Source organism: Brienomyrus brachyistius, chromosome 13, assembly GCF_023856365.1.
Source record: "Brienomyrus brachyistius isolate T26 chromosome 13, BBRACH_0.4, whole genome shotgun sequence".
In the NCBI taxonomy this organism is placed as follows: domain Eukaryota; kingdom Metazoa; phylum Chordata; class Actinopteri; order Osteoglossiformes; family Mormyridae; genus Brienomyrus; species Brienomyrus brachyistius.
Window position 1 is genome coordinate 3,315,856 of NC_064545.1, and position 8,246 is coordinate 3,324,101.

The window sequence follows — 8,246 nt, forward strand, 5'->3', positions numbered from 1 at the left end:
CTTATTTAAAAACTAACGGACACCCTCGGCTATGACATAAGGGTTAAAACAATGCACGGTTATCGCTCACTTGTCAGGCCACCATAGCAGCTCAATGGTGTACCGTCCCAGGAGAGGGTGCTGGGCCCTTTCCTTGCTCTGCTCCAGGACCTTGCTGTAGATCTCGTCGGTGGACTGGTTGACCTCGAAGAACCAGAAGGGTTCATTCCACTGGACACAGATGGTGGCCTCCATGCGGAGGCCCAGCGCTCCGAAGGCCACCTCCCGGATGAAGGCCAGGCGGTCAGGGAAGGTGCCCACCTCCTCTTAGGCCTTCCAGCTGAACCGGCCAGTATTATGCAGGCCACCGCCTGCTACCAACCACGCCCCACTGAAGGGATTCCTCGCAGCTCCATCGGCCGTTGACATCCAGGCAAGTCCACTGACGTCCGTCAATCCGAGATGACCCAAGGAGATCTAAACTATAAAAAGCAATTACAAATTAAAATCATCAGTTCACTCAGCAGGGCAGCGGACAGGCCACCAGTCACTGTGGGATCCTCATCCTAATAAATAACGAAAATAAAAGCAGGAATAAAAGGCTAAAAAGGAAGGCACGGGTCGCCCCGTGGCAGCGGCAGTCGAGCCACCTACTGGTCATGCATTAGGTTTGTCGCGCCTTCCTCTAAAAATTCCAACACGATCCGTCAAAAAAGGCAACAACTGATAAGAACAGATACTACACTTGATCTTAGCCAAAAGGCCGAGAAGCCATACCCACAAATTGCCCCTCTGGCATGTGTTGCCCGGCGAGTCCACATGTGATCCCAGAGAATCACAGCCGTGCCACTGAGCAGCTAAAGCCAGTGCTCTTCCAGTCTGATGTGAAAAAGATGCGAATTGTTCAGAGATCTGAACTTAATGTTTTGGGAAATAAAAAAATCATTTGAGAACTGAGCCAAAGCAATTGAGAAAAACTGTAAATGGTTAAATGGTTGAGTCATATTAGAGGTACTTTGCAATTAGATTGCGATTGCAATTACAGGGCATGTGCCAATGTAGCAGACATTACAAACAATGTCAATGTTAGATATATTTTAGAATATACATTCATGTATACTAATTATGATAATTGAATAGATCGTTTTGAATGTGATGGCTTACACAATAAAAAATGTCTGAGAAGTTCTGAAGTGTTTGACAGTGTAAGTGAGAATCGAGTCATCAGTTTTGATCAACAAGCCATTTGCAATTATTTGTTGTCCAAACTGCAGACAGTTGTATGTACTCTTTGCACACATGTGCCAAAGCATTTGCAATTTGCTCAAATCAATAAAAAATTCCAATCTGATGTGAAAAAGATGCGAATTGTTCAGAGATCTGAACTTAATGTTTTGGGAAATAAAAAAATCATTTGAGAACTGAGCCAAAGCAATTGAGAAAAACTGTAAATATACCCCAAGATAAGTGAGGCAAAAATGCTACCTTATTTAATTAGTATAAATCCTACAAGTCTTCAAGTAATTTGGTCTTTTCATGACAGCCTTGGCAACTAACTAGTATAGACTTGAATAATACAGCACATGAAATGACACTAGTTAAACTCACCTCGATGAGCAATGCTGAAATTACTGTTGCAAACAGCACAGCGCGCAACATTGTCATTATTATAGATAGATAGATAGATAGATAGATAGATAGATAGATAGATAGATAGATAGATAGATAGATAGATAGATAGATAGATAGATAGATAGATAGATAGATAGATAGATAGATAGATAGATAGAACTTTATTAATCCCACGGGAAGGTTCCTCTGGGAAATTCTAGTTTCCAGCAGCAGTACACCAGCATATTACAAATTATAAAAAATACAATAAAAATACAATATAAGAGGAGGAATTTAAAATACAAATACTAAGGTAAGAGACAACATACAGATAAGGATACGAGTAGGGAGGGGGGAAAGGGAAAAACTATTCACAATAAAAGGGAAATAGAGGGATTTAGCAGCAGTTATGTAGAGACACAATGTGTATAGAGATTGTGATATGTATATGCCAATAATCTATAAGGTGTATATATAAATAGATATTGCGTTATTGCACAGGACAAATTGCGATTATTGCATTATTGCACAGGAGAAAAATTGCACACATATGATATAATAGTAGAAGTTTATAGTGGTATAGTAATAATAGCGTAAATCAATCAGTAAATAGATATTGCGGTATTGCACATGAAATTGCACAGTTATGTGGTCCATTGCACAGTCCGAATGTTCGATTGTCTGGTACAATTTATTGTTCCTGTTTCTCCCCGTCCTCCTCTGACCTCCTGTTTCCCCTCCTCCTCCTCCCCCTCAGTGAGGAGTTGAACAGTTTGATGGCGTGTGGGACAAAGGAGTTTTTAAGTCTGTTGGTTCTGGACTTGGGGAGAAGCATCCTGTCACTGAACAGGCTCCTCTGTTTGTTTATAACAGTGTGCAGAGGGTGCCTAACATTGTCCATAATGGACAGCAGTTTGTTGAGAGTCCTCTTCTCAGCCACTGTCAACAGAGAGTCCAGCTTCATGCCGACTACCGAGCCGGCCCTCCTGACTAGTTTGTCCAGCCTGGATGAGTCCCTCTTTGCTGTGCTGCTCCCCCAGCACACAACAGCGTAAAAGAGGACACTGGCAACCACAGACTGGTAGAACATCCACAGGAGCTTCCTGCAGATGTTGAAGGACCGCAACCTCCTCAGGAAGTACAGTCTGCTTTGACCCTTTTTGTACAGGTGCTGTGTGTTGATTGTCCAGTCCAGTTTGTTATCTACCCACAGTCCTAGGTACTTATATGAGTTGACCACCTCCACTTCCTCTTCCCTGATCAGAACTGGTCGTGGACTTGGTCTGGACCTCCCAAAGTCAATGACCAGCTCCTTAGTTTTTGAGGTGTTAAGCTGCAGGTGATTTGTGTGGCACCAAGCTACAAAGTTCATCACCAGACTTCTGTACTCCTCTTCCTGGTCATCCCTGATACACCCCATGATGGCTGTGTCATCTGCAAACTTCTGAATGTGATGTGGAATTAAAATTGGACATCGGTAGGCCCGGGAGGTTGGCATATTGGGTCTGTGTGTGTCTTAGGCCTTAGGCAAGAAGAGATTGTTTTGAATACTGTGTGACCTCGCTTCGAGATAGCTGCCTGCAGTAAGTTCCGCAGACCCTGAGGAAAGCTCGGGCCTTGGAGAAGCAGACAGAGGAACAAAGGGGGGGAGAAACCACTTGCAGGAAGAGATTCGAAGCTGCCCCAACTGGTGCACAGCGAGTTATAGCTTTATAGAATAGTTGTGGCAGACAATATATAGCAAGCTATGCGGTAGTGCAAATGTATAAGTAATCATGTTAATCATATTAATCATATGTTAACCATGTATTGGCAGTGATTCAATGACAATACGTCAATACGTTAATCATTAATCAAAGGACAACCAAGTATTCACAGTGATTCAATGTCATATAATCAATATCTATATTCATATCTCCAGTAGGAGCCTAGAAGTTGAGACATGTTCTGGTAAAATGAGCAGAATGGGTGGACTTTACCTTGCCACCAAGGTGAACCAATAGAATTCGAGAATTATGTTTGTTATACGTTTGAGCTCGGTTCATTGGTGTTTTGTGACCAATCAGGATTTAGACACCCTTACTGTGGAGTGGGAGTTATCAACTGGTTGCTCAGGGAACTCCGGAGGATTTGGTACCGAATGCCATAGTGTGATGAGAGCGCTTTGCTGGAATGCTGAAATAAAAGAGATTTCCTTTACCTCATCAAACTGAGAGGTCCGACTTTTATTCTAAGTGTTATATTCTAAATTTTTCTACCACAGTGACATAGTTCCGAGTTATAGCAGAAGTCTGAGGTGTACAGGGTGAAGAGCAGAGGGGATAGCACAGTTCCCTGTGGTGCTCCTGTGCTACTTACTACAGTGTCAGAGGTGATGTCCTTCAGTCTGACGTACTGATGTCTATCCATGAGATAGTTGTGGATCCAGGAAGCTAGGGAGGGATCTACCTGCATTCTGGACATTTTTTCATGGAGCAGACAGGGCCGAATTGTATTAAAGGCACTAGAGAAATCCAGGAACAGGATTCTGACAGTGCCTTTTTCCTTGTCCAGGTGTCTTTTTCAGGTGTCTATTATCCTTATTAAACAATGATACATTTTTGTGTAGTCTGAGGTGAAATGCGTTTTATATTTTCGTTTTTTGGAGCACTCTCCCTCTGCCATGACGCTCCACTGAACCGATAACTTCGGTCCTAGATAAATGAAAGCCCACCCTCACTTAAATATGATTGGCTTGTTTGCAAAGTAAACCAATCAGGATGCTATCTGTCTAGCACGGGCTACATAAACAGGCACAAGCACACATACATAAACAGGCACAAGCACGTTGTCTCTCTCTCTCTCTCTCTCTCGCTTGCTCATTCCGTCGTGCGCGCGCTTCTCTCAAGTGCGCGATGCACACGCTACTGTCTCGCAAGCATGCTCTTGTTTGCTTGCTCTACTTTCCGGGATATTTTATAAAATTTGTGGGCATCAGGGAGCCGCTGTCAATATGCTAGAGACTTGGGATGTCTGGATAACTGATAATCTTTAGGGAGCTGTGATTATATTCTAAATTGTGCAGAGTTATGTAAGTACTGTGAAGTTGTCCTTCGCAGGTCTTTCCTGCATTCATCTTACCATCCGTCCATGCCTACTTTACTGTAAAATCAGACAGATAAACGTTTACAAAAATAATTGATTATACAATTTAACTTGTAGCTGTTTAATTACACGTACATATTTTATTGTTGCAGATAAGAAGGGTAGGTGTGGTATACTATGCTGAAGGTTAGATGCATAGGTTGCAAATACATATGTGCAACATGTGGTCATTTCAGTTAGACAAACGTTTAAAATAGAAAACGAGCTTTCAATTTTGCCGGCAATTTCCATGGTATGTCTTAGTCGAAGTACTACACTGCCATCTATTGGACGTGTCAGGTTACTGAATCGTGAAACGTGTCTTATTAAAGTGTCTTTATTAAAGTAAACACAAGTTTAGTAAATAGCATACCTAATGTATTTAAAGAGCCTTCTTCAGCATCCAAGGCAAAGTGGTACCAGGTTTGAAAAAAGGTTCTCTGCCAGTATGGCCTGATACATTTGGGAGTAAAGGTCTTTGCTGAAGAGCTCATTAATATGTGGCTATTCTGCCAAGGCTGGGCTGTTCTGCAGCTGTGGTATATTTCACCCACCGTCATGAAGGAAACTCTGTCAAATACTTACCTAGCTAGATGTTCTCTGTTGAGATTAAAAAAAATGGAACAACTGTGATTGCTCATGTAATGCTTTTCTGGGGTGATGTATTTGTTAAAGTAAGGCCATTTTGATTACCCACACTTGGCCTTGTAGCCTTACCATATATTTGCAGAACAGAGCTAGGGCAGTGATATTCTTTGTTGTGTGGCTCCTGGAACTGCCCACCCCCCTGCAGACCAATAGTGTTGGGTGTATATTTGCATTGCATTACATGGTACTGCCTTTGATTTAGTAGATTTTTAATTTTAATTCTTGATGTTGAATAGAACAAGTGCATAATACCCCAAATATATTGGCTACTACAGCTAAAATGGATCTTGGTGGGAGCTGTTGGTTTGTGCTCCATGGAATGATCTTGGGTTAAGACTGGAAGTACATGGAATGAAAAGGCTCAATGCCTTTTGTCATCTCCACCATGAGAACACACATTAAATCCTGCTCATACTAACGCTGATATCCAAACCATCAGTTTTATCAGGACTCTTTGACAGTTATACACCTCTAAACACACAAAGTTTAAACAACCAAAAAAATCCTGAAACAAAACAAACACCGATATGTGGTAGAGACTAATATCTGTGGCATTCTATTCTCAACTGCGGTGGGATTCTAAATATTATGTAAACATGGATATCCAAAAATGAAGCCTAATTTAAATCGAGATATTAAATGAGCAAAATGATTTGATTTGTTGTTCTATCCCAAGTGGTTATTAAAAAGCTATGAGGCTGCCACCCATTATATCTGCTCTGGGGAAATGCACTTCTGCAGCCACTAGGGGAGCTCTCACCTTCTCTCAGCCCAACTAAACTTTGTTGCGTAGTCTAAAAAGCTTTATAATCTGTGTCAATGAGCACTGCCTTACCGGAAATGCTTTCCCTGGAAATTATTGTAAACATGTTTTACGTATTACAGGAGAAATACTTGAAAATGAATTAGATTTATTAACTGGCTCCTGAAATTAGGAATTGTAAATGAACTAACCTTAATGAGTATTAATTAAATTAATTCAGGGACGTTGCAGTTCATTCCAAAAGTTAAAACTTAAGCTAAATCCGCTTAAATAATTTAGAGTGTTTAATAAAACATTCAAGTTCAAGCAACTTGAAAAACAGCTTTTAAACATAAATCATTTGAGGCAACTAATTTCCTCTGATTTGAGTAAACTCGACCTACCAGGGTTTACAACGTGGGTGAGCTTCAGCTTCATTTATTTAAAATATTTTATTTCCTAAATTTGGGTATACTTTTCTTTAAAAAAAAATCAGTTTAAGTATACCTCAAGATAAGTGAGTGCAAAAATGCTATCTTATTTTTATTAGCGTAAATCCTACTGACACTTAGCCTGAAAGTCAGGTTGAGCCAGAACATGCTGAACCATCCAGCTCCACCTTCTGGATCCCTGCGGGCCCTAACAGCAAATGGTAGCAGGTTGAGATTGAAGGCCACAACTTCCTGCGCAAGCTGGATAAGTTCAGCATCCCCGAGGGACTCTGGAGCATTACGGACTACGTTGATGATCACACCGTGGTCATGTCCGTGCATGTGAGCAGTTCTCTGTGAGCATGGGCCGTGAGGCAGGAGGAGAGGCCACCTCACAAGCCCGCTGACACCAGTCAGAGGAAGCGCAAGGCCGAGCCCGACGACACCAGCGGCTCAAGCTCACCTCCACTGCGGAAGAGGCCCATGCGCTTATGACTGAATTCCACATTTTTACGCTGTGAGTTACATTTACAATTTAGTCAGTTACTTGATAAATGACCAAAAAATAGTTGCTGTCATATATATTCCATAAATTTACTGAACGGGACTTCTATGTGTCCTTACAAAGTAATAACTGTAAGCGTCTTTAAGTATGAAAGAGTTTAGGACATTGTCACCTGCAGTGGACGAGTACATATCCCCATAATTATAACTTTAGATTATATTTCTACATGAATGAGTATTCACTGAGTATCTGGTAGTGTTGGATGGTATTCACGCCTCATATTTACCGTTTATATCAGTCTTCATAGTGTTTAGATTATTAAGGCTGGTCTTGGTTGTTTTCTTGACTGGAGAGACAGAAGGTTGATGACATGACGCCACAGCAGCTCGCCGTTTCTGTCAGTATAGTGGACATAAGAGTTTGAAACGTTCATCAGCCTGTCAGCTACGCATCTCGCCTGGATACAGGACTCAGCTTTTATTCTTCCGTAACACTTTACTCAATCTCAGTGCTGTTTGGTAGTAAAAAAGTCATTGTCATTGACCTGCATAGTTTTCTGAAATTAAATGGCAAACATAATGCAGACATATGATACAGTGGGCTGTATCTAGATGTCTTTGAGAAATTCGGTTTATGAATAAACGTAATTGGATATTGTCTGATCAGCAAACTTTCCTCTCTTTACTCCATTTTCGGTATCTTTTCAGTGTGCTTGCCAGTAAATATTGCTCCTTTACCTGCCGAATGCTGCCTAATTGTAATGCTGCAATGGAATGGCTTCAAACAAGATATGGGTATATGGATTCTTACTAATAGGTTACAATTCAAGTAGCCTCTATAACAGTCCAGGTCCAGATGGCAGGTATCTGAAAGTACAACTCTGGAGGACCTTGAGAAGTCAAAGGCACCTCTGCTTGACTACATGGCCAATGCAGGTTGTCTGAGGCCTATCCGGTCAATAAAAGACAGGAATCTGCTGGATTCTTTCTAACATGGACCAAGTTGCCAAATTCTATTATTTCTTTGAATATAAGTTAATGAAGTAACCAGTAACACATTGATAATTCATAAGTGAGTTAGAAACATTGACTATATTCTGCTAAATTATTTCTATTCTATGTTTTTATTTATTTATATTTTTTTTGCAGATTCTGTGAAGGACTAAAATCTCTAGGGGTTCTGGAGCAAATCCGAAAGTATCCAGATA

General features: G+C 41.1%; 1 pseudogene; it reads right to left on the bottom strand.

The window, feature by feature from the left end:
- Nucleotides 1-642: 642 nt before the first annotated feature.
- Nucleotides 643-754, bottom strand: LOC125706918 (U2 spliceosomal RNA; annotated as a pseudogene).
- Between the last annotated feature and the right edge of the window lie 7,492 nt (nt 755-8,246).